Genomic DNA, 27,211 nt, shown 5'->3' with positions numbered 1-27,211 from the left:
CTGATATTGAATAACGATGTCGTTAAAAAGTATGTTGTTTCAATGTTGTATTTGTGTTGTAGAATTTTGGTCGGGAAATGACCAAAATTCAATGGTCAAATCAAAGTCAAAACCTGATATTGAATAAACGTCGTTGAAAGGGCACGTTGTTTCAATGTTGTATTTGTGTTGTAGAATATTGGTTGGGAAATGACCAAAATTCAATGGTGGAATCAACGTCACAACCTGATATTTAACTACGTCGTCAAAAAGTATGTTGTTTCAACGTTGTTTTGTGTTGTAGAATTTTGGTCGGGAAATGACCAAAATTCAGTGGTCAAATTCAAGGTCACAACCTGATATTGAATAACGTCATCAAAAAGTATGTTGTTTCAACGTTGTTTTAAGTTGTAGAATTTTGGTTGGGAATTTATCAAAATTCAATGGTCAAATCAAGGTAACAACCTGACATTGAATAAACGTCGTCAAAAAGTATGTTTTTTCAACGTTGTTTTGTGTTGTAGAATATTGGTTGGGAAATGACCAAAATTCAATGGTTGAATCAACGTCACAACCTGACATTGAACAACGTCGTAAAAAAGTATGTTGTTTCAACGTTGTATTTGTGTTGTAGAATTTTGGTTGTGAAATGACCAAAATTCAATGGTCAAATCAATTACCTGACATTAAATAACGTCGTCAAAAAGTATGTTTTTTCAATGTTGTATTTGTGTTGTAGAATTTTGGTTGGGAAATGACCAAAATTCAATGGTCAAATCAAAGTCAAAACCTGATATTGAATAAACGTCGTCAAAAAGCATGTTTTTTCAATGTTGTATTTGTGTTGTAGAATTTTGGTTGGGAAATGACCAAAATTCAATGGTCAAATCAAAGTCAAAACCTGACATTGAATAAACGTCGTCAAAAAGCATGTTGTTTCAACGTTGTATTTGTGTTGTAGAATATTGGTTGGGAAATGACCAAAATTCAATGGTCGAATCAACGTCACAACCTGACATTGAATAAACGTTGTCAAAAAGTACGTTGTTTCAACGTTGTGTTGTGTTGTCGAATTTTGGTTGGGAAATGACCAAAATTCAATGGTCAAATCAAAGTCAAAACCTGATATTGAATAACGTCATCAAAAAGTATGTTTTTTCAATGTTGTATTTGTGTTGTAGAATTTTGGTTGGGAAATGACCAAAATTAAATGGTCAAATCAAAGTCAAAACCTGATATTGAATAAACGTCGTCAAAAAGCATGTTGTTTCAACGTTGTATTTGTGTTGTAGAATATTGGTTGGGAAATGACCAAAATTCAATGGTCGAATCAACGTCACAACCTGACATTGAATAAACGTTGTCAAAAAGTACGTTGTTTCAACGTTGTGTTGTGTTGTCGAATTTTGGTTGGGAAATGACCAAAATTCAATGGTCAAATCAAAGTCAAAACCTGATATTGAATAACGTCATCAAAAAGTATGTTTTTTCAATGTTGTATTTGTGTTGTAGAATTTTGGTTGGGAAATGACCAAAATTAAATGGTCAAATCAAAGTCAAAACCTGATATTGAATAAACGTCGTCAAAAAGCATGTTGTTTCAACGTTGTATTTGTGTTGTAGAATATTGGTTGGGAAATGACCAAAATTCAATGGTCGAATCAACGTCACAACCTGACATTGAATAAACGTTGTCAAAAAGTACGTTGTTTCAACGTTGTGTTGTGTTGTCGAATTTTGGTTGGGAAATGACCAAAATTCAATGGTCAAATCAAAGTCAAAACCTGATATTGAATAACGTCATCAAAAAGTATGTTTTTTCAATGTTGTATTTGTGTTGTAGAATTTTGGTTTGAAAATGATCAAAATTCAATGGTCAAATCAAAGTTAAAACCTGATATTGAATAACGTTGTTAAAAAGTATGTTCTTTCAATGTTGTATTTGTGTTGTAGAATTTTGGTTGGGAAATGATCAAAATTCAAGGGTCAAATCAACATCACAACCTGACGTTGTCAATAAACGTTGTCAAAAAGTACGTTGTCAAAAAGTATGTTGTTTCAACGTTGTGTTGTGTTGTAGAATTTTGGTTGGGAAATGACCACAATTCAATGGTCAAATCAAAGTCAAAACCTGATATTGAATAACGTCGTTAAAAAGTATGTTTTTTCAATGTTGTATTTGTGTTGTAGAATTTTGGTTGGGAAATGATCAAAATTCAATGGTCAAATTCAAGGTCACCACCTGATATTGAATAACGTCATCAAAAAGCATGTTGTTTCAACATTGTTTTAAGTTGTAGAATTTTGGTTGGGAAATTATCCAAAATTCAATGGTCAAATCAAAGTCAAAACCTGATATTGAATAACGACGTCGTTAAAAAGTATGTTGTTTCAATGTTGTATTTGTGTTGTAGAATTTTGGTCGGGAAATTACCAAAATTCAATGGTCAAATCAAAGTCACAACCTGACATTGAATAAACGTCGTCAAAAAGTATGTTGTATTTGTGTTGTGGAATATTGGTTGGGAAATGACCAAAATTCAACGGTCAAATCAACATCACAACCTGACATTGAATAAACGTCGTCAAAAAGTATGTTGTTTCAACGTTGTATTTGTGTTGTATAATTTTGGTTGGCAAATGACCAAAATTCAATGGTCAAATCAAAGTGAAAACCTGATATTGAATAACCTCGTTAAAAAGTATGTTTTCTCAATGTTGTATTTGTGTTGTAGAATTTTGGTTGGGAAATGACCAAAATTCAATGGTCAAATCAAAGTCAAAACCTGATATTGAATAACGTCGTTAAAAAGTATGTTGTTTCAATGTTGTATTTGTGTTGTAGAATTTTGGTTGGGAAATGATCAAAATTCAATGGTCAAATTCAAGGTCACAACCTGATATTGAATAACGTCATCAAAAAGCATGTTGTTTCAACGTTGTTTTAAGTTGTAGAATTTCGGTTGGGAAATTATGAAAATTCAATGGTCAAATCAAGGTAACAACCTGACATTGAATAAACATTGTCAAAAAGTATGTTTTTTCAACGTTGTATTTGTGTTGTAGAATTTTGGTTGGGAAATGATCAAAATTCAATGGTCAAATCAACATCACAACCTGATATTGAATAAACGTCGTCAAAAAGTATGTTGTTTCAACGTTGTGATTGTGTTGTAGAATTTTGGTTGGGAAATGATCAAAATTCAATGGTCAAATTCAAGGTCACAACCTGATATTGAATAACGTCATCAAAAAGCATGTTGTTTCAACGTTGTTTTAAGTTGTAGAATTTTGGTTGGAAAATTATGAAAATTCAATGGTCAAATCAAGGTAACAACCTGACATTGAATAAACATCGTCAAAAAGTATGTTGTTTCAATGTTGTTTTATGATGTGGAATTTTAGTTGGGAAATGACCAAAATTCAATGGTCAAATCAAAGTTGAAACCTGATATTAAATAACGTCGTTAAAAAGTATGTTGTTTCAATGTTGTATTTGTGTTGTAGAATTTTGGTCGGGAAATGACCAAAATTCAATGGTCAAATCAACATCACAACCTGACATGGAATAAACGTTGTCAAAAAAAAAAGTGTTCCCGGCGAGAGGACAAAAGCTGTCTTTGATCCTACCAAGAAGAAGGCTTGTAAAACTCCACTGTGTAGGATGGGAAGCAACATGAAAGTTTTCTGTTGTTTTGATGTATTGTAATCCACAGAAAGATGTTGTCTTGACCCGAAAACTACAAAGGACCAGACTCTCCTCCAGGCGACCTTTTCTTTTAACTGTTTTGTGGCCAAAGGCAGCACCTGTTTACGACCCCCTTCCCTTAGAAACAGCTGTTGCCATGTAGCCAGGGAAAGTCCAAATAAAAGAGGCGACATACAATCTTACGTCAGAGCGTGGAACACTGTACAAGGGTACAGGTGTACGCGTTTCTCCTCATTGAGCCAAATTGAATTCTGTCTCTGTTTAATTCCTTGCTTCTTGTCTTGTTTAATAGATATCATCAGTGTTTGAACCTGACTTTTTTTTTTTTTTTTTTTTGCAAATGTATTAAAAATAAAAAAAATCATTAACGTAAGTATTCACGGCCTTTGCCAGGAAGCTCGAAAGTGAGCTAAGGTGCATCATGTTTCTACTGATCATCCTTGAGACGTTGGACATGATTTTGGAAGGCACACACCTGTCTATATATGTAGGTCCCACACTTGACAGTGCATGGCAGAGCACAAAACAAGAATAAAGTCAAAAGAATTGTCTGTAGACATCCTAGACTGGATTGTGTCTAGTCACAGATCTTGGTAAGAAACCGGGTTCATCTTTCAGCAGGACTACAACCCTAAACTCACGGCCAAGATATTAAAAAAACATGGCTTCAGGACAACTCCGTAAATGTACTTGAGTGGCCCGTGTCGTTCCCTTTTCTGTGCATTCTAAATAGTAAAATACTGCTAGTAAAAGGCGGCTAACAATGCAATGAGTTTCCCCGCCTATAAAAACAACCCTCCAATACTATACACCCTTATGGAATGTAGTGGCAGGTACATTCATGATACTTACAGTATCGTTGTCATTTTAAGCAGTATCGTAACTTCTTCCCTGGGTGCACTGATTTCACAGAGCGCACAGCAACAGTAGCGTCCGTTGCTGTGCGTTTTGTGAAATCAACGTCAGCAACCCCGACAGCACTTTCTGTGTTGAATGACAGACTTCGTGAGAACCTTGCCGCATTATCATGTAGCACCACAGCTAAAAGTTTCATATAAGAACATAAAACAGCGACTTACGATGTCCGCTATCACTGGGGTGCCCACTGATAGGATGGTTGTATCTTTCATCACATTTGCTTTTCTTAAGCAGGTAAATTCAGAATAATCCTCACTCCTTGGATTAAAAAAAATGCTTTCTAGTGATGTTGCAATGGTTTTATAGACTTGGGAGTCATGAGTATCAAGCTGGTAGTAGGGCTGGGCCGATAAAGCGATATCATTATAAATTGCGAAAAATACAATCGATATCAATATCTAATGCGTTCGATAATATATATATATCGATATTTACAATCAGTTAACAAACAGTATTCACAGTACATTGGGAGGGACACACTAACAGCCAGTCACGTACCAGTATCAACTACCAACTTTGGTTGCGCCGTCTTTTTGTCTCGGTGTGGATTCTCTGCATGGAGTGAGAAGAGAAACTGTAATATATCAACTCAATAACAGAAACTTGTCTTCAGTTTTGTTGGTTATAATGTATGTGTAGTGGATTGTCCGAAGCTTAAACAGCAACAAAAGTGAATTCAGTACAAAAAATGTATTTACCCATTACAAGTCGGATTGAGCTGTCAACAACCGTCCTCCGGAGGACGCACGAATCAATCAATCTCCCAGAGTCCTGGTCTCCTGGCCATTTTTATCTGTTTCCCCATGCCCCAAGGTCCCGTTGTTTTCGACATGTTTGTTTTGCAACATCCTTGAATCCCTTAGTCATGCTTAGACAATCAAAACATTTTGTAGACTAGTCGGCACGACTTCATATTGAACGTTGTCCTACATCTGGTCTATTCAACGGTATAAAATAGAAGAGAAATGAAATGAGCAGACATTCTTAATAGACATGAAATATAGTTCAAAGGTCAGAAATTCTACTACATATGTAATCTCTTTCTGTCTTGCCTCTGGTGAGGGCGGTCGCATTTTTTTCCGATCCCTTCTTTACCCTGCTTTCTCTCTTTGTTTTGTCTTGTCTGAACTTTTTTGAAGCCTCTTTCTTTGCGCTGTCCTCCAAATCTAAACATCAGACATGGAAATGATCAACTGGACTCTCAACGCAATTGACAAAATCTTTTCGACGAGGAAAAGAGGTTCTGGGGAGCCTGGCTGCCCTGATGGAACCATTGCTGCGGGGTACGTGAGAGATTCCTGGGATAAATGGAGAATCATGTGCCTCTAAGTCCTTTCCATCGAGGACGTGGAAGACATCTAACTATTTGGAACCGTGATCGCGGGGCACCTGCTGATTGGGCTGGGCATTGCTCTGGTGTATCGTCAAATTCGTAAGACGATGGCAGCCACTCAGGGAGCCCAAAGGCTGTTCGTCGCAATGGATGGTTTGGGCCGGGCTGTGGGATCACAGACTGTGGCGATTTCTGAACTGAATGGCAAGATGGATCACATCATGGAGAAGCTTGCTGAAAAGGAAAAATTTAATATGAAGGCCAGCATGGACGAATAAAACAGACAAGTCATTGTAATGTCTGCTCGCGGAAAACAAACATCCTAATCTACGATTTGACTCGCTCGAATGGCCTTGACGCTGTGAAAAACAGGAACAGGCTGTTCTGAAAACACCCCCGAGGACACCTCAATGATGGACGCTTTTGACCTCCCTCCCTCCTCAACGACACCTGGAGTCGAACTTTTGCTTGCATGCAGAACGGCCCCAGCCTATGAACATTTCATCATCACACCCAAGACAATGGGCACATACACACACACACACACACACCCTCCCCCACCCCACGCATTCACCACCGCTTGTTTCCCCTCGGGGTGATGGACGGCTGGCCGCGCTTCATAGCAGCAGTCGACCTCCAGGGCCCCAACTCCCCGCGTTTCTGTTACGAGTTGTCGTGATTAAATGTAACATGTTTATGTGTGCATTGCATGGAGGTTTTTTCCCCACTCTAGACTAGGCCCCCTTAGGAGCCCAGTCTAGATTGTATTGTTTTACTCATCTTCTTCCCCAGCGTTTTACCTTTTTCTTATCTTTTACGGGGCGCCTTTGGCGACCTATCAGCGTTCCTGTTCTGTAACCCTGTGCACTGTTTGTTTGTCTAATCTTGAACGGGTTTGTGCTGAGAACATAGTTTCATTGTACTTGTGCAATGACAATAAAGTCCTATCCTATCCTATCCTAATGTGTCCGTTGAATTAGTTGCTTCCCAAACTACTCTGCCTAGTGTTAAACAGCTTATACACTACTGCCATCTAGTGTCTCGAATCTGCAACTACCTTCAAATTGAGTTTATTGTATTTACCTTAGTTGCAAATTGTTTTTAACTGTATTTATTGTCAGGCTTTAATAAGTCATAAGAAGTATCAATTATTATCGATATCGATCCATATAAAGAACGTATATTGTGATATAGTTTTCAGGTGTATCGGCCAGCCCTATTTGGTAACATGTCAAGCTCCTCCTTCTTCTTCTTTTTTTTTTTAAATACATGTCCTACACCCATGTTTATCGATGATGCCATGGTCGGCTTGTGGTAAATGTTGTTTTTGTTAGGCCACTTTTTTTTTTTAAATAAATACAAATAAAAAGTGGCATCCTCTGAGCTCAGCTGCTGCCGCCACGTCCCTCTTTGGTAGCAGCAGGCACATTTTAATCACTCGCTGGCGGATTAAAGAGGGCGATGGAATTAAAAAAAAAAGATGAGAAATATCTGCTGCTTCCTCGAAGATAGCAGGATGTGGGGGGGTGTACCCCTTCAGGCGAAATTGAAGGAGAGAGGAAGTCGTGTGTGCTTTTGTCGACTTGGAAACAACAAATATATGAATAATGAGGGATAAAAGATTGCCTTCATCTTGTTGCATGAGGACCGGGACTTGTATTGTCTGCCAGACATGGTTTTCCTCATTTTTGTAAACATACAGCTGACTTGACCCGCCAATAAGCTCCAGAAAAAAAAAAAATGTTTTGTTTTTTTTGTTCTGTCCAGCTTCTCAGGCAAATCATATAGTTGATGTAGATGCCCATTTAGGCTGTTCATATTTACTTTACAAAAGAGAAGTGTAGGATACTTGTCTTGTTGCCTAATTTGTATTTGACCACTACTGTTTTCTGTTTATTTGTTACTGACTGTGGCAGGACACCTCTGCCTCTGTTTCACTTTATGTTGCTGGTAAATAATATGGTTCTAATAGTAGGCTAAAGTTAAATTATTTAGTATGCACTAATTAAAGGGGCAGAGCTTTAAGAGACATTTTAGCTTTTATATTTTACAAGATATATTTTTTGTAAGAACCACAATTAATAAATATATTTCAGTGAATAACTTATTGTTCAAATCTGTATATAAATATGTACATAAAGTGTTGTAATTATATTGTAAAATGGATGGGTGGATGGATGGACGTTTAAAACAAAACTGTTATTATTAATTAGTAAGTATACATTTTTTTAGCCTTTTTAGAGAAAATCATATCATTGTAGTATATTATGCAAATTACTCGATGATGTCATGGTGACCACGCCCATAGCCACGCCCCTACCGCCACAGGTATCTTGGCAGTTTATGGGAAACACTGCAGTCACATAATATATGCGGCTTCTCCACACACATAAGTGAATGCAAGACATACTTGATCAACAGCCATACAGGTCACACTGAGGGTAGCCGTGGAAACAACTTTAACACTGTTACAAATATGCGCCACACTGTGAACCCACACCAAACAAGAATGACAAACACATTTCGGGAGAACACCCGCACCGTAACACAACATAAACACAACAGAACAAATACCCAGACCCCATTGCAGCACTAACTCTTCCGGGACGCTACAATATACACCCCCCGGTACCACCAAAGTTACATTGTTTAATGCATCCAGCGGGGCATCACAACAAAATTAGGCATAATAATGTGTTAATTCCACAACTGTATATATCGGTATCAATTGATATCGGAATCGGTAATTAAGAGTTGGACAATATCAGAATATCGGTAAAAAAGCCATTATCGGACATTTCTAGTTTGTATGTCACTTTTCCTTTTGAGATATTTCATAGACTATTGTGGCTTAATCTTTATTTCAGAGAAGGGCACCAACTAGTGTTGACAACAGACTCATGCAGAACAGAATCACCCCGTATTTAGCAACAAAAGTACCTGTCCTGTAGTGAGCCTAATTGGGATATATATATATATATATATATATATATATATATATATATATATATATATATATATATATATATATATATATATATATATATATATATATATATATATATATATATATATATATATATATATATATATATATATATATGAAACAAAAATTGAGCTGTTTGGCCACAATACCCAGCAATATGTTTGGAGGAAAAAAGGTGAGGCCTTTAATCCCAAGAACACCATACCTACTGTCAAGCATGGTGGTGGTGGTAGTATTATGCTCTGGGCCTGTTTCTCTGCCAATGGAACTGGTGCTTTACAGAGAGTAAATGGGACAATGAAAAAAGGAGGATTACCTCCAAATTCTTCAGGACAACCTAAAGTCATCAGCCCGGAGGTTGGGTCTTGGGCGCAGTTGGGTGTTCCAACAGGACAATGACCCCAAACACACGTCAAAAGTGGTAAAGGAATGGCTAAACCAGGCTACAATGAAGGTTTTAGAATGGCCTTCCCAAAGTCCTGACTTAAACGTGTGGACAATGCTGAAGAAACAAGTCCATGTCAGAAAACCAATAAATTTAGCTGAACTGCACCAATTTTGTCAAGAGGAGTGGTCAAAAATTCGACCAGAAGCTTGTGGATGGCTACCAAAAGCGCCTTCTTGCAGTGAAACTTGCCATATACATACATTGCTGTATGTATACTTTTGACCCAGCACATTTGCTCACATTTTCAGTAGACCCATAATAAATTCATAAAAGAACCAAACTTCATGAATGTTTTTTGAGACCAACAAGTATGTGCTCCCATCACTACATCACAAAAAAATAAGAGTTGTATAAATCATTGGAAACTCAAGACAGCCATGACATTATGTCCTTTACAAGTGTATGTAAACTTTTGACTACGACTGTATATATATATATATATATATAAATATATATGTATATATATATATTTATATATAGCTGCAGATGTATACCCGTCGGTCTTATATGAAAACTATTTGGCCGTTAGCGAAGAAAAATCCATAAATTAGCCGCACCATTTTTTGAGCCGCAGGGTTCAAAGAGTCGGAAAAAAGTAGCGGCTAAAATACGGTAGTTTGTAAAATATCAATATAATTATAATTTCCTGCACTGTCACCAAGTCCTCTGTTAATCCCTACCTTTACTGGCAGAGGCGTGGGTTTAATCCCCAGCTCGGGTTGCATGAGTAATAAGGCTGGGTAAAAACAACAATTTAATGAATTATTGATCGATATCTTGTAAATTTATACCTGATATCAATTCCCCCCCACCCCGACCCCTGGTAGTGCTGTGCGTGGAACAGCATCAGCAGACCTACTCAATTAGCGGCCCGGGGGGGCCACAGGAGCCATCCCCAAATGGACCAGACTGCGTGTGGTTCAGCAAAAAAACAAAACAAAACTAAACATTCGTGGGACCCCCATAAAATCGTAGGAAAGACAATGAATGCAACACTGCGTAACCTAGCAACAGGCGACCCACGATGCATTGCTTTTGTTGTGAAAGTGAGTGGCACCGGTTCGTGAGAACTCAAAACCCCCGAAACGCAAAGTACATGATGAAACTTGGAATTTTAGTCCATCTTGGACTGACAAATAACGTTGGCTTTATTGTTGCATTACATTGTTTTCCTGTCGTGAAAGTAAGTTGATAAAACTTTTGCTCACTGCCTGTTCTCAATTTATTCACAATGTACTCCATAAGTAATAACATTAAAAATTAAAGCTGCAAGCAGCGTTGGTCGGGTCCGCATTTTGGCAGGTGCTAGTCCTAAGTGTCCCAATATTTTTGTCCAGTGGTAGTCCTGAGTGAGACCTACATCGAGGTTTTTGTTTCATGTCTCTACGATATTCGTACTGGGAGTTAGAGGAAGTTGTGTCTGTGTCTTTTTCCTAGGTGTCGCGGCACAGTGGTGGTTTTCTTTGAAGGCGCGTAAAATCACAGCAGCGGATCCATTTCACATTGTCATTATAGGGTATTGTGTGTAGAATTTTGAGGACAAAAAATAAATAATTCCATTTCACGTTGTCATTATAGGCAGCGGAGAAGCATCAGCGCAGCGGGTCTTTGAAGGCTCGTAAAATCAAAACGGTAGCACCTTCCAAAACAGCGTCGTCAACTTTTAATCAGAAAGGTTCAATCTCTCTCCTGTAGTAGTTTGAAGCCGAAACGACAAACGCGCTCAGAGGAGATAATGTTTGATGTTTGGTGACCGGATTAAACAAAAAATTTGTTTTGAAGGAGGGATAGCAAACTTTCTGTTGATTTTTGCTGAAGGATGTCAATCGACCTCTACGTAGGTCTAAGTGAGACCTACGTAGAGGTTTTTGTTTCATGTCTCTAAGACGTTCCTAACGGAAGTTACAAGCCGTTTTGTCTGTGTTTTCCTCTGAGAAGCAGTTTTGTCTCTGTTTTATTCAAAAATTGCGCTAGAGCGCAATTTTGAGTTTTGGAGTTTTGTTTGTTTGATGTGTGTGAGAAGTTTGGTGAGTTTTGAAGTATTTTAAAGGGGTCAAATTACAGCTCAAAGAGGCAAAAATGAGTGTTTTTAGTCATTTTTTGTCTTGAAGGGGAAATTGCCAACTTCCTGTTGGTTTTTGCCCGAGGATGTTAAATTATGAAATGTAGGTCTAAGTGAGACCTACATGGAAGTTTTTGTTTCATGTCTCTACGACATTCGTAATGGGAGTTACAGGCAGTTTTCTTCCTAGGGGGCGCTAGAGCGCAATTTTTTTTAGGTTTTTTTACTAAAGTGGTTGGGGCACGTTTTTCTATGTGTGTGTCAAATTTGGTGAGTTTTTAAGCATGTTAAGGGGGGCAAAGTAGTGCGCAAAGCTGCGGAATAATAATAATAAACCTTACAATAACAATAGTGTCCTTTGTCCATGTACAAAGGAGTCCTTTATACAGGGTACAGGGCGGACCCTAATAAATGAATAATTAAATAATAATTGGTGAAGTAAGTTGTATTTCATATAGTGAGATAAGTAAGATTATCTAGAAAATGAATGGATGGATGAAATAAATTCAGAATGTTTATCATGGTTCTTCTTCTTTGTACTTTGTAAACACTTTAAATTTAGAGTGGCTTATATTAGTACATTGTTTGATTTATTTGCTTAATCCAGTGGTTCTTAACCTTGTTGGAGGTACCGAACGCCACCAGTTTCATATGCGCATTCACCGAACCCTTCTTTAGTGAAAAATAAAACGTTGTTTGGTAACACTTTAGTATGGGGGGGAACATATTCTAAGTAACAAAGACTTAATTTAGAGTTATTTGGTTAGGGTTAGGGCCAGGGTTAGAGGGTTAGATTTATAATAAGGCCATGCCGAATAAGGCATTAATAAGTACTTAATAATGACTATTTAAGACAAAATATGTTACTAATGCATGTTAATAAGCAACTAATTAATGGTGAATATGTTCCCCATACTAAAGTGTTACCATGTTTTATTACTGGTGCCCAAAATGAACCGTGCATGAACATCACCTTGTTCAAACAACAAAACCAACACAGTGCATAAACTCACAACAAATTACACACCTGCAAATCAGTCTGACTTCTGCTGTTGCCGTATCCGTAATACGCTGATAGGGAGAAGTTTTTATTTACACGATGAGTCGGGTGTGTCTTGACCCCCGCCGAACCCCTGAGCCCGACTCATCGAACCCCTAGGGTTCCATCGAACCCAGGTTAAGAACCACTGGTTTAATCCATTCCATAATTTAATTCCACATACTGATACACTGAAGGTCTTAAGTGTTTTACGTAGGAATGATGTTCGAAACCAGTTCTCCCGGTTGTTGGATAAGAAAAGAATCGTTCGATAAGAAAAGAACCGATTCCATGGACTCGAATCCCTTTTTGAGAACTGGTTCCCGTTAATGAGGCCACTATAGTAAAGAAAAAGAGTTGGTTCTTTATTCGAATCCCAGGGAACGAATACCGTCCCACAAGAAATGCCCTGTGGGACATCACAGGAAATGAAGTAGCTCAGTCATTAGACTGAGCTACGTCATTTCCTGTGATGTCACACAAGCAGAAAAAATAATGGACCGGAAAAAAACGCCTCAAGGCATGGCTATACACCTATAGTGATCACAGAGACAGGTTGTTTTTGTGTTACTGTATATATTTGTTTTTCTAAAAAATCCCACTTAATATACTTTGGGTAACAACAGTCAATATTTATTTATTTATTTAATTGTTTGCTTATAAAATAAAAGTGAGCTTTTGTTAAACCAAATATTGTGTTTTTTTCCATATACAACAACCTATCTGGATTCGATAAGAGAATCGATAAGGAATCGGTTCGATAAGAGGATTCGATAATGGGCTCAAACTCGATAATTTCTTATCAAACATCATCCCTAGTTGTACGTGCGTACAAATGTTTTAAATTATATTTTTCTCTAAGATTATATTTCTCCTCTTTTGTTGAGAATAAGTGTTGTTTATTCTTGGGTAGCAGGTTATAGTTTGAGTTTAATTTAAAAAGAGTTACAAAAAGAGACAACCGGAATTACGTCAAACTGATTTTTGATTGGGACGTGTCATTGTGAAAATGCTTAAAACGAAAATTAAAAAAGTATGTTGGAGTTCGGGTGTCGGTGGAGGGAACAGTGGTAAAGTCATGTAAATAATTTGTTTGGAAAAAAAAAAAAGGGGCAGATAAATATAAGAATATTATTCTTCCATCTACTCCTTTCTGATCAACAAAAACAACAATGAAAGTGTGAACTGTACATGGCTTGTATATTTGCATTTTCATGAAAGGAATAAGAAAAAAAGAACCACTGATCTAAAACATGCATCTATTTAATTTAAGGCTCAACGCAAATAGCATAAAAATATTTTTACAAAACTATAAACAAGGGGACCAAAAGAAGGGTAGCTTAGCTCAGTGTTTTTCAACCACTATGTACACTGCAAAAAGTCAGTGTTCAAAAACAAGAAAAAAAATACAAAAAATTAAGGGTATTTTATTTGAACTAAGCAAAATTATCTGCCAATAGAACAAGAAAATTCAGCTTGTCAAAACTTTCCAAAACAAGTAAAATTAGCTAACCTCAATGAACCCAAAAATACCTTAAAATAAGTATATTCTCACTAATAACAAGTGTACTTTTCTTGGTAGAAAAAAAAGAGACCTTTTTGCTCAATATGTTGAAAAACATTCTTAAATGAAGTAAATGCTAGTGCCATTATCTTGACATAATGATAAGCCCTCGGCATTACATTTCTTGAAACCAGCAAACTTATACTAAAAACTAATTTATTGTTCTTAATGGAAAGGCAACAAGGCAAGCGCTTGTTACTCTCGGGGTCTCCTAGCCGCTCAGGCAAATCATATGGTCTAAAAATGCATTTTTCCATGGATAACATGACATCATCGCGGCAAGTGCGTGCTCTTTTAGTCAATTAGTGCGCATATATACAGCCCGCCCCCCGGCCAAAAATGTTTTAATTGTAATTTTGAGGAATTTATCTGAATGTGCATGAACTATTTCTGTTCAAAATTGTTAGAAATGTCAAATGTTTAAATATTAACTGTCAGTTTACTGTACTGTGCCAACTGTACTACTATATGAGTACCTATTTTCTATTGTTTCAGTGAAAATAAAACAGCAAAGTCCATTTGGCTGTCATCTGTTTTAATTATGAGACACAATTGTGTCAAAGTCATGATTTTTTTTTTTCATGCTTGAAATAAGAAATGATTACTTTAAAAAAGTAGTTTTATACTTGTGAGTGTTGATGACACAGCTTTGCAACAGTTGATATTCTAGTTTCAAGCATGTTTTACTCAATATAGCTCATCAAATCTCAGCAACAAGCTGTAATATCTTACTGAGATCATTTAGGACCAAAACCCTTAAAACAAGTAAAACACTCTAACATAAAATCTGCTTAGTGAGAAGAATTATCTTATTAGACAGAAAATAAGCAAATATCACCCTTTTTTGAGATATTTAATCTTACTTAGAATTCAGTTTTGTGTAATACTCTTCCATATCAGTAGGTGGCAGCCGGTACCTAATTGCTTTGTAGATGTCGGAAACAGCGGGAGGCAGTGTGCAGGTAAAAAGGTATCTAATGCTTAAACCAAAAATAAACAAAAGGCGAGTGCCGCTAAGAAACGGCATTGAAGCTTAGGGAAGGCTATGCAGAACGAAACTAAAACTGAACAGGCTGCAGAGTAAACAAAAACAGAATGCTGGACGACCGCAAAGACTTACAGCGTGTGGAGCAGCAGACGGCGTCCACAAAGTATATCCGTACATGACATGACAATCAACAACAAAATAGAAAACACAGGAAAACACCCAAAAAAAAAAAAAAATAAGTCACGGCGTGATGTGTCAGGTGGTACACTTACTTTGAGACAAGAGCTATAGTGATGCATGGTTGGTTGTGGTTTGAATTTATACCCAACAATTGCGAGAACGACTTTTTACTGTCAATATCGGCTGCTGAGTTTCATTTTTTTATGTTTTCCGCTAGTGGTGTGCCTTTCCAATGAAAAAAATGTGCCTTGGCTCGAAAAAGGTTGAAAAACACTGGCTTAGCTCATGTTTATTTATCATCCCTTATACGCATACTTGCCAACAATCCCGAATTTTCCCGGGAGACTCCCGAATTTCAGTGCCTCTCCCGAAAATCTCCCGGGACAACCCATCTCCCGAATTTTTTCCAATTTCCAGCCGGACCCAAGGCACAGAACACAATGGTGTCCTGTGGTTACTTTTTGGTTGGCCAACGGTTTACGCTGTATTGCGCACCCTGACGGCAAGTGTGGGAGTGGGTTCTGAAGTATGAAGTAAAGAGACGTAACTTCGTCACCTCGCCTGGTTATTGACTCCAACCCAGAATATTACACTGCCCATACCTATGCTCCTTCAAAGGCTGTGCTACTGGCTGCAAAGCATTGCACTTTCAAATACAACAATGAGTAGAGAGGAGTGTTATGTGTGTATATATGTGTAAATAAATTCAAGTATTTATTTTATTTATATGTATATATATATATATATATATATATATATATATATATATATATATATATATATATATATATATATATATATATATATATATATATATATATATATATATATATATATATATATATATATAATAAAATACATATATATATAGCTAGAATTCACTGAAAGTCAAGTATTTATTTATATATGTATATGTATATATATATATATATATATATAAGAAACACTTGAATTTAAGTGAATTCTAGCTATAAATATACTCCTCCCCCCTTAACCCCGCCCCGCCCACCTCAACCTACCACCCCACCCCCCAAATCTCCCGAATTTGGAGGTCTCAAGGTTGGCAAGTATGCTTATATATCAACAATGTATGTCTGCATATGGCTGCAATCATGCGTCAGAACCGATTTTTTTAACAGACCGCAGCTATTTTCAATACAACGGGGCGGTATAGCTCGGTTGGTAGAGCGGCCGTGCCAGCAACTTGAGGGTTCCAGGTTCGATCCCCGCTTCCGCCATCCTAGTCACTGCCGTTGTGTCCTTGGGCAAGACACTTTACCCACCCGCTCCGAGTGCCACCCACACTGGCTTAAATGTAACTTAGATCTAGGGCTGCAACTAACGATTCATTTGATAATCGATTAATCTGTCGATTATTACTTCGATTAATCGATTAATAATCGCATAAAAGAGACAAACTACATTTCTATCCTATCCAGTATTTTATTGGGGAAAAAACAGCATACTGGCACCATACTTATTTTGATTATTGTTTATCAGCTGTTTGTACATGTTGCAGTTCATAAATAAAGGTTTATTTTAAAAAAATAATAATAATAATTAAAATTTAAAAAAAATTAAAATTTTATTAAAAAATAAAAATAAAAAAATACTCTGCGCATGCGCATAGCATATATCCAACGAATCGATGACTAAATTAATCGGCAACTATTTTAATAATCGATTTTAATCGATTAGTTGTTGCAGCCCTACTTAGATCATGGGTTTCACTATGTAAAGCGCTTTGAGTCACTAGAGAAAAAGCGCTATATAAATATAATTCACTTCACTTCACAATACCCTGAAAAATAAAGATTTCATTGACTTGCAAACTTGAGAAAATTCGGAAGTATTAAAATGAATATTTAAAAAAATAGAAACTTTCCCCAGCTGGGAAAACAATGACGTCACAGTATGCATATGTAGAATAATTCCACAAGGCTATGTGGACCTCCGTGGTTGGTGCTTTGTAGGCAAAAAATGCCTCAAGGTACAGATAAAGAAAAAAAGAAAAAAAAAAAAGATGAAGCCAAAGTTGAAAGAAAGCATCCACTCAAAAACAACCTCGGTGACATTTACTCCCACACCTGGAATTCTTTGCAAAGTCCAATAAATCACACAAGACCCTCAGCTAAAACAGGCAGGGAAACGCACACCTCAGAGTTGTACGATATGACGGTGAGAAGATGAATGATGGCTAAAAAAAAAATTTTTAAAGAGCTTTTATGGGCAAACAAAGATCGTTCCACTCACCTGGCCGTGCGTCTCCTGACACTGCGTGGCGTGTGCTGTAGGTTCCCAGTGAGATGCGCGCGCAATCCCAGGCTCTCCTTAGCGGAGTGACAACAGTAAAGCTCGACATGCTGTGGCCGCGGGGCGGAAACTACACGGCGGCATTTTCAAAATAAAAGAAAGTAAATGATTCAATTCCCATTCAGACTAAATGTCTAAGCGTGTTTATTTATTGGTGGTTAGGAGACTGGTTCCTAGTGTGTTTTTGGTAATATATACTATCAGCATAATGCAGTCATCACACAAGTTAATCATCAGAGTATATACATTGAATTATTTACATTATTTACAATCCTGGGGGTGGGTTGTGGAGGGGGGGGGGGGTAGGTTTGGTTGACATCAGCACTTCAGCCATCAACAATTGCATCATCAGAGAAATGGACATTATAACATTGTAGGTCTGACTTGGTAGAATATATACAAACCCCGTTTCCATATGAGTTGGGAAATGGTGTTAGATGTAAATATAAACGGAATACAATGATTTGCAAATCATTTTCAACCCATATTCAGTTGAATGCACTACAAAGACAACATAGTTGATGTTCAAACTCATAAACTTTTTTTTTTTTTTGCAAATAATAATTAACTTAGAATTTCATGGCTGCAACACGTGCCAAAGTAGTTGGGAAAGGGCATGTTCACCACTGTGTTACATGGCCTTTCCTTTTAACAACACTCAGTAAAGGTTTGGGAACTGAGGAGACACATTTTTGAAGCTTCTCAGGTGGAATTCTTTCCCATTCTTGCTTGATGTACAGCTTAAGTTGTTCAACAGTCCGGGGGTCTCCCTTGTGCTATTTTAGGCTTCATAATGCACCACACATTTTCAATGGGAGACAGGTCTGGACTACAGGCAGGCCAGTCTAGTACCCGCACTCTTTTACTATGAAGCCACGTTGATGTAACACGTGGCTTGGCATTGTCTTGCTGAAATAAGCAGGGGCGTCCACGGTAACGTTGCTTGGATGGCAACATATGTTGCTCCAAAACCTGTATGTACCTTTCAGCATTAATGGTGCCTTCACAGATGTGTAAGTTACCCATGTCTTGGGCACTAATACACCCCCATACCATCACACATGCTGGCTTTTACACTTTGCGACTATAACAATCCGGATGGTTCTTTTCCTCTTTGGTCCGGAGGACACGACGTCCACAGTTTCCAAAAACAATTTCAAATGTGGACTCGTCAGACCACAGAACACTTTTCCACTTTGTATCAGTCCATCTTAGATGAGCTCAGGCCCAGCGAAGCCCACGGCGTTTCTGGGTGTTGTTGATAAACGGTTTTCGCCTTGCATAGGAGAGTTTTAACTTGCACTTACAGATGTAGCGACCAACTGTAGTTACTGACAGTGGGTTTCTGAAGTGTTCCTGAGCCCATGTGGTGATATCCTTTACACATTGATGTCGCGTGTTGATGCAGTACAGCCTGAGGGATGGAAGGTCACGGGCTTAGCTGCTTACGTGGAGTGATTTCTCCAGATTCTCTGAACCCTTTGATGATATTACGGAGCGTAGATGGTGAAATCCCTAAATTCCTTGCAATAGCTGGTTGAGAAAGGTTTTTCTTAAACTGTTCAACAATTTGCTCACATTTGTTGACAAAGTGGTGACCCTCGCCCCATCCTTGTTTGTGAATGACTGAGCATTTCATGGAACATACTTTTATACCCAATCATGGCACCCACCTGTTCCCAATTTGCCTGTTCACCTGTGGGATGTTCCAAATAAGTGTTTGATGAGCATTCCTCAACTTTATCAGTATTTATTGCCACCTTTCCCAACTTCTTTGTCACGTGTTGCTGGCATCAAATTCTAAAGTTAATGATTATTTGCAAATAAAAAAATGTTCATCAGTTTGAACATCAAATATGTTGTCTTTGTAGCATATTCAACTGAATATGGCTTGAAAATGATTTGCAAATCATTGTATTCCGTTTATATTTACATCTAACACAATTTCTCAACTCATATGGAAACAGGGTTTGTACAGCGAGCAGTGAACATAGTGAGTTCAGAAAGCATAAGAAAACAAGTATATACATTTGATTATTTACATTTGATTACTTACAATCCGGGGAGGTGGGATGTGGAGGGGGGAGAGGGTGTTAGTCAAGGGTTGAAGTCACCTGGAGATGTTCTTTTAGAGCGGTTTTGAAGGAGGATAGAGATTGATTGCCTTTGATTGATTGCCTTCACAATCATGGCTGCCCCTAGAACGGGGGTCAGCAACCCGCGGCTCTTTAGTGCCACTCTCGTAGCTCCCTGGAGCATTTTTAAAAAATGATTGAAAATGGAAAAAGATGGGGGGGAATATTTGTTTTAGTATGTTTGTTGTTTGAGGACAAACATGACACAAACCTTCCCAATTTCTAGAACTACCACTGTTTAATATGTGTGTGTATGCTTCACTGATGACAGTATTTGGTGAACATCCTTTTGTCCTACTAATTTCGGCGGTTCTTGAACTCGCCACAGTGTGGACTGTGACGCAACAGTTTGTTTACATGTCAAATCTTCCACTCCTTTGTCTCGTTTTGTCCACCAAACGTTGTATGCTGTGCGTGAACGCACAAAGGTGCGCTTTGTCGATGTTATCGACTTGTTGGAGTGCTAATCAGCCATATTTGGTCAGTGCATGACTGCAGGCTAATCAATGCTAACATGCTATTTAGGCTAGCTGCATGTACATATTGCATCATTATGCCTCATGTGTAGGTATATTTGAGCACTGTACATGGATAAACAAATGTGAACTAGCATGGATACAAACCTCTCACATTATCAATGGAATAGCTGAATAAATCACAAGATACACGATAGCAAGACAGCTGAAAGGGTCTGCCATTCAAAAATCTACACTTACATTAAATACTGTGACTGTACGCCACTCAAGTAGTGCATAATAAGCCTCCCAAACACTGAAGCTGGTGTGCATGTGTCTGCATGCAGTGCATCAATCAAAGCTGACAGGCTTGATTGGACGACGAGTCTTATGATCTTCCCGACTCGGACAGATGCTGCAGGTGCTGCATGACTGAACACATTGGAGGAAATAACAATGTGTCATCCCCTGCGGATTCTGTAAACGGCACCCCCCCGTATGAGCAGTCCAAATTGTTTTATTATGTTTATTTAAATATGGAGAGACTGAATGCCAACAAAACAAATCCGGAAGGTCTGGGGACTCGCTCGGGTATCCAGAATCTTAATGGCCAGGATGTTCTCATCCAAAATTCCACAGTCGAGTTCAACAACCCCGATGTTTAATCCCTCCGCCTCCGAACACAACAATTTTAAGTTTATGCCACATCACGTTCTCCCAAGCCTTCTCATTCAGGTGTCAAACGTCAGACTGTGCATGTGTCTTCTCAATTATTAATATTGAATTATTTTCTATTATATTGCAGCACTCTGTAAACAAAAGCTTTAATGGTTGACTTTGGTCTGAGCTCCTTTAAGTTCCCCTTATGTAATCTGTTCCATTTTTAAACAGAATCAGAAACACATTTTTATACAGTCGTCCCTCATTACACTATGTTTGCGGGGGCACCTGCTGATTGGGCTGGGCATTGCTCTGGTGTATCGTCAAATTCGTAAGACGATGGCAGCCACTCAAGGAGCCCAAAGGCTGCTCGTCGCAACGGATGGTTTGGGCAGGGCTGTGGGAACACAGACTGTGGCGATTTCTGAACTGAATCGCAAGATGGATCACATCATGGAGAAACTTGCTGAAAAGGAAATTTAATTGAATTTGAGAGCACCCAGCATGGACGAATAGAACAGACAAGTCATTGTTTTGTCTGCTCGCGGAAAACAAACATCCTAATCTACGATTTGACTCCCTCGAATGGCCTTGACGCTGTGAAAACAGGACCAGGCTGTTCTGAAAAACACCCCCGAGGACACCTCGATGATGGACGCTTTTGACCTCCCTCCCTCCTCAACGACATCTGGAGTCGAACTTTTGCAGATCGGCCTCAGTCTATAAAAACATTACATCATCACACCCAAGACAATTGGGCACACACGCACACACACCCCTCCCCGACCCCACGCCTTCACCACCGCTTGTTTCCCCTCATGGTGATGGTCGGATTGCAGCGCTTCATAGCAGCGGTCGCCTTACAGGCTCCCAACTCCCCGCCCCTCTGTTGCGAGTTTGTCGTGATTAAATGTAACGTGTTTATGTGTGCATTGCATGGAAGTTTTTTCCCACTCCAGACTAGACCCCCTTAGGAGCCCAGTCTAGATTGTATTTTTTTACTCATCTTTTTCCCCAGCGTTTTACCTTTTTCTCATCTTTTACAGGGCGCCTTGTGGCGACCCATCAGCGTTCCTGTTCTGTAACCCTGTACACTGTTTGTTTGTCTAATCTTGAACGGGTTTGTGCTGAAAACAAACTTTCGTTGTACTTGTGCAATGACAATAAAGTCCTCTCTGATCTGATCTGAAATTTGCGGCTTCACTCTCTTGCTGATTTAATTTATTTTTTTAAGCATATTCTTTGTATTTTTAGCCCAAAATAAGGCTGTTCAAGTCTACGAATGTTTAAATGCACTAAAATAATCAATACCACAGTAGTATTGGTGGCTAAACCAATTTTATATATTATATAAAAATATAATATAATATAATAATATATCAGTATATATTATATACTGTATATATAATATGTAAATATTACATATATGTTATATTTTTTATTTTGCTACCACGGTACATTTTCAGTCTACTTTATACCTGCATTATCCTTTCCATCATTACACTTTCCATCCTTTGTAACTGAGCTACTGTGTGGAACAATTTCCCTTGTGGATCAATAAAGTTTGTCTAAGTCTAAGTCTAAACGAGACCAAACCAATCAGAACACGCTCCTTAGTATCCTTATTATCCTTATTATCCTTTCCATCATTACACTTTCCATCCTTTGTAACTGAGCTACTGTGTGGAACAATTTCCCTTGTGGATCAATAAAGTTTGTCTCAGTCTAAGTCTAAACGAGACCAAACCAATAAGAACACGCTCCTTAGTATCCGTATTATCCTTTCCATCATTACACTTTCCATCCTTTGTAACTGAGCTACTGTGTGGAACAAATTCCCTTGTGGAACAATAAAGTTTGTCTAAGTCTAAGTCTAAACGAGACCAAACCAATCAGAACACGCTCCTTAGTATCCTTATTATCCTTTCCATCATTACACTTTCCATCCTTTGTAACTGAGCTACTGTGTGGAACAATTTCCCTTGTGGATCAATAAAGTTTGTCTAAGTCTAAGTCTAAATGAGACCAAACCAATCAGAACACGCTCCTTAGTATCCTTATTATCCTTTCCATCATTACACTTTCCATCCTTTGTAACTGAGCTACTGTGTGGAACAATTTCCCTTGTGGATCAATAAAGTTTGTCTATGTCTAAACGAGACCAAACCAATCAGAACACGCTCCTTAGTATCCTTATTATCCTTTCCATCATTACACTTTCCATCCTTTGTAACTGAGCTACTGTGTGGAACAATTTCCCTTGTGGATCAATAAAGTTTGTCTCAGTTTAAGTCTAAACGAGACTAAACCAATCAGAACACGCTCCTTAGTATCCTTATTATCCTTTCCATCATTACACTTTCCATCATTACACTTTCCATCCTTTGTAACTGAGCTACTGTGTGGAACAATTTCCCTTGTGGATCAATAAAGTTTGGCCAAGTCTAAGTCTAAACGAGACCAAACCAATCAGAACACGATCCTTAGTATCCTTATTATCCTTTCCATCATTACACTTTCCATCCTTTGTAACTGAGCTACTGTGTGGAACAATTTCCCTTGTGGATCAATAAAGTTTGTCTAAGTCTAAGTCTAAACGAGACCAAACCAATCAGAACATGCTCCTTAGTATCCTTATTATCCTTTCCATCATTACACTTTCCATCCTTTGTAACTGAGCTACTGTGTGGAACAATTTCCCTTGTGGATCAATAAAGTTTGTCTAAGTCTAAGTCTAAACGAGACCAAACCAATCAGAACACGCTCCTTAGTATCCTTATTATCCTTTCCATCATTACACTTTCCATCCTTTGTAACTGAGCTACTGTGTGGAACAATTTCCCTTGTGGATCAAAAAGTTTGTCTCAGTTTAAGTCTAAACGAGACCAAACCAATCAGAACACGCTCCTTAGTATCCTTATTATCCTTTCCATCATTACACTTTCCATCCTTTGTAACTGAGCTACTGTGTGGAACAATTTCCCTTGTGGATCAATAAAGTTTGGCCAAGTCTAAGTCTAAACGAGACCAAACCAATCAGAACACGCTCCTTAGTATCCTTATTGAGCTACTGTGTGGAACAATTTCCCTTGTGGATCAATAAAGTTTGTCTCAGTCTAAGTCTAAACGAGACCGAACAAATCAGAACACGCTCCTTAGTATCCTTATTATCCTTTCCATCATTACACTTTCCATCCTTTGTAACTGAGCTACTGTGTGGAACAATTTCCCTTGTGGATCAATAAAGTTTGTCTCAGTCTAAGTCTAAACGAGACCGAACCAATCAGAACACGCTCCTTAGTATCCTTATTATCCTTTCCATCATTACACTTTCCATCCTTTGTAACTGAGCTACTGTGTGGAACAATTTCCCTTGTGGATCAATAAAGTTTGTCTAAGTCTAAGTCTAAACGAGACCAAACAAATCAGAACACGCTCCTTAGTATCCTTATTATCCTTTCCATCATTACACTTTCCATCCTTTGTAACTGAGCTACTGTGTGGAACAATTTCCCTTGTGGATCAATAAAGTTTGTCTCAGTCTAAGTCTAAACGAGACCAAACCAATCAGAACACGCTCCTTAGTATCCTTATTATCCTTTCCAGCATTACACTTTCCATCCTTTGTAACTGAGCTACTGTGTGGAACAATTTCCCTTGTGGATCAATAAAGTTTGTCTCAGTCTAAGTGTAAACGAGACCAAACCAATCAGAACACGATCCTTAGTATCCTTATTATCCTTTCCATCATTACACTTTCCATCCTTTGTAACTGAGCTACTGTGTGGAACAATTTCCCTTGTGGATCAATAAAGTTTGTCTCAGTCTAAGTCTAAACGAGACCAAACCAATCAGAACACACTCCTTAGTATCCTTATTATCCTTTCCATCATTACACTTTCCATCCTTTGTAACTGAGCTACTGTGTGGAACAATTTCCCTTGTGGATCAATAAAGTTTGTCTAAGTCTAAGTCTAAACGAGACCAAACCAATCAGAACACGATCCTTAGTATCCTTATTATCCTTTCCATCATTACACTTTCCATCCTTTGTAACTGAGCTACTGTGTGGAACAATTTCCCTTGTGGATCAATAAAGTTTGTCTAAGTCTAAGTCTAAACGAGACCAAACAAATCAGAACACGCTCCTTAGTATCCTTATTATCCTTTCCATCATTACACTTTCCATCCTTTGTAACTGAGCTACTGTGTGGAACAATTTCCCTTGTGGATCAATAAAGTTTGTCTCAGTCTAAGTCTAAACGAGACCAAACCAATCAGAACACGCTCCTTAGTATCCTTATTATCCTTTCCAGCATTACACTTTCCATCCTTTGTAACTGAGCTACTGTGTGGAACAATTTCCCTTGTGGATCAATAAAGTTTGTCTCAGTCTAAGTGTAAACGAGACCAAACCAATCAGGTCACGATCCTTAGTATCCTTATTATCCTTTCCATCATTACACTTTCCATCCTTTGTAACTGAGCTACTGTGTGGAACAATTTCCCTTGTGGATCAATAAAGTTTGTCTCAGTCTAAGTCTAAACGAGACCAAACCAATCAGAACACACTCCTTAGTATCCTTATTATCCTTTCCATCATTACACTTTCCATCCTTTGTAACTGAGCTACTGTGTGGAACAATTTCCCTTGTGGATCAATAAAGTTTGTCTAAGTCTAAGTCTAAACGAGACCAAACCAATCAGAACACGATCCTTAGTATCCTTATTATCCTTTCCATCATTACACTTTCCATCCTTTGTAACTGAGCTACTGTGTGGAACAATTTCCCTTGTGGATCAATAAAGTTTGTCTAAGTCTAAGTCTAAACGAGACCAAACCAATCAGAACACGCTCCTTAGTATCCTTATTATCCTTTCCATCATTACACTTTCCATCCTTTGTAACTGAGCTACTGTGTGGAACAATTTCCCTTGTGGATCAATAAAGTTTGTCTAAGTCTAAGTCTAAACGAGACCAAACCAATCAGAACACGCTCCTTAGTATCCTTATTATCCTTTCCATCATTACACTTTCCATCCTTTGTAACTGAGCTACTGTGTGGAACAATTTCCCTTGTGGATCAATAAAGTTTGTCTCAGTCTAAGTCTAAACGAGACCAAACCAATCCGAACACGCTCCTTAGTATCCTTATTATCCTTTCCATCATTACACTTTCCATCCTTTGTAACTGAGCTACTGTGTGGAACAATTTCTCTTGTGGATCAATAAAGTTTGGCCAAGTCTAAGTCTAAACAAGACCAAACCAATCAGAACACGCTCCTTAGTATCCTTATTATCCTTTCCATCATTACACTTTCCATCCTTTGTAACTGAGCTACTGTGTGGAACAATGTCCCTTGTGGATCAATAAAGTTTGTCTAAGTCTAAGTCTAAACGAGACCAAACCAATCAGAACACGCTCCTTATTATCCTTATTATCCTTTCCATCATTACACTTTCCATCCTTTGTAACTGAGCTACTGTGTGGAACAATTTCCCTTGTGGATCAATAAAGTTTGTCTCAGTCTAAGTGTAAACGAGACCAAACCAATCAGAACACGCTCCTTAGTATCCTTATTATCCTTTCCATCATTACACTTTCCATCCTTTGTAACTGAGCTACTGTGTGGAACAATTTCCCTTGTGGATCAATAAAGTTTGTCCAAGTCTAAGTCTAAACGAGACCAAACCAATCAGAACACGCTCCTTAGTATCCTTATTATCCTTTCCATCATTACACTTTCCATCCTTTTTAACTGAGCTACTGTGTGGAACAATTTCCCTTGTGGATCAATAAAGTTTGGCCAAGTCTAAGTCTAAACGAGACCAAACCAATCAGAACACGCTCCTTAGTATCCTTATTATCCTTTCCATCATTACACTTTCCATCCTTTGTAACTGAGCTACTGTGTGGAACAATTTCCCTTGTGGATCAATAAAGTTTGTCTCAGTCTAAGTCTAAACGAGACCGAACCAATCAGAACACGCTCCTTAGTATCCTTATTATCCTTTCCATCATTACACTTTCCATCCTTTGTATCTGAGCTACTGTGTGGAACAATTTCCCTTGTGGATCAATAAAGTTTGTCTAAGTCTAAGTCTAAACGAGACCAAACAAATCAGAACACGCTCCTTAGTATCCTTATTATCCTTTCCATCATTACACTTTCCATCCTTTGTAACTGAGCTACTGTGTGGAACAATGTCCCTTGTGGATCAATAAAGTTTGTCTAAGTCTAAGTCTAAACGAGACCAAACCAATCAGAACACGCTCCTTATTATCCTTATTATCCTTTCCATCATTACACTTTCCATCCTTTGTAACTGAGCTACTGTGTGGAACAATTTCCCTTGTGGATCAATAAAGTTTGTCTCAGTCTAAGTGTAAACGAGACCAAACCAATCAGAACACGCTCCTTAGTATCATTATTATCCTTT

The 27,211-nt window shown here is 38.1% G+C and overlaps 1 protein-coding gene across 2 annotated transcripts in view; it reads right to left on the bottom strand.

The window, feature by feature from the left end:
* rbfox1 (RNA binding fox-1 homolog 1) overlaps positions 1 to 17,511 on the bottom strand; it is a 783,527-nt gene extending 766,016 nt beyond the window's left edge. The window contains exon 1 of one of the 2 annotated variants that reach the window (XM_062036671.1): positions 17,460 to 17,511. The gene's annotated coding sequence lies outside the window, so the exon portion shown is untranslated. Of the gene's footprint in view, positions 1 to 5,104; positions 5,159 to 17,459 lie in introns of those variants that run through there. The other variant, XM_062036672.1, reaches the window with a different exon arrangement.
* Between the last annotated feature and the right edge of the window lie 9,700 nt (positions 17,512 to 27,211).

Source organism: Entelurus aequoreus, linkage group LG25 (genome assembly GCF_033978785.1).
Source record: "Entelurus aequoreus isolate RoL-2023_Sb linkage group LG25, RoL_Eaeq_v1.1, whole genome shotgun sequence".
Taxonomy (NCBI): Eukaryota; Metazoa; Chordata; class Actinopteri; order Syngnathiformes; family Syngnathidae; genus Entelurus; species Entelurus aequoreus.
Note: the sequence above shows the minus strand (reverse complement) of the source record. Positions and strands in the feature narration are given on the sequence as shown.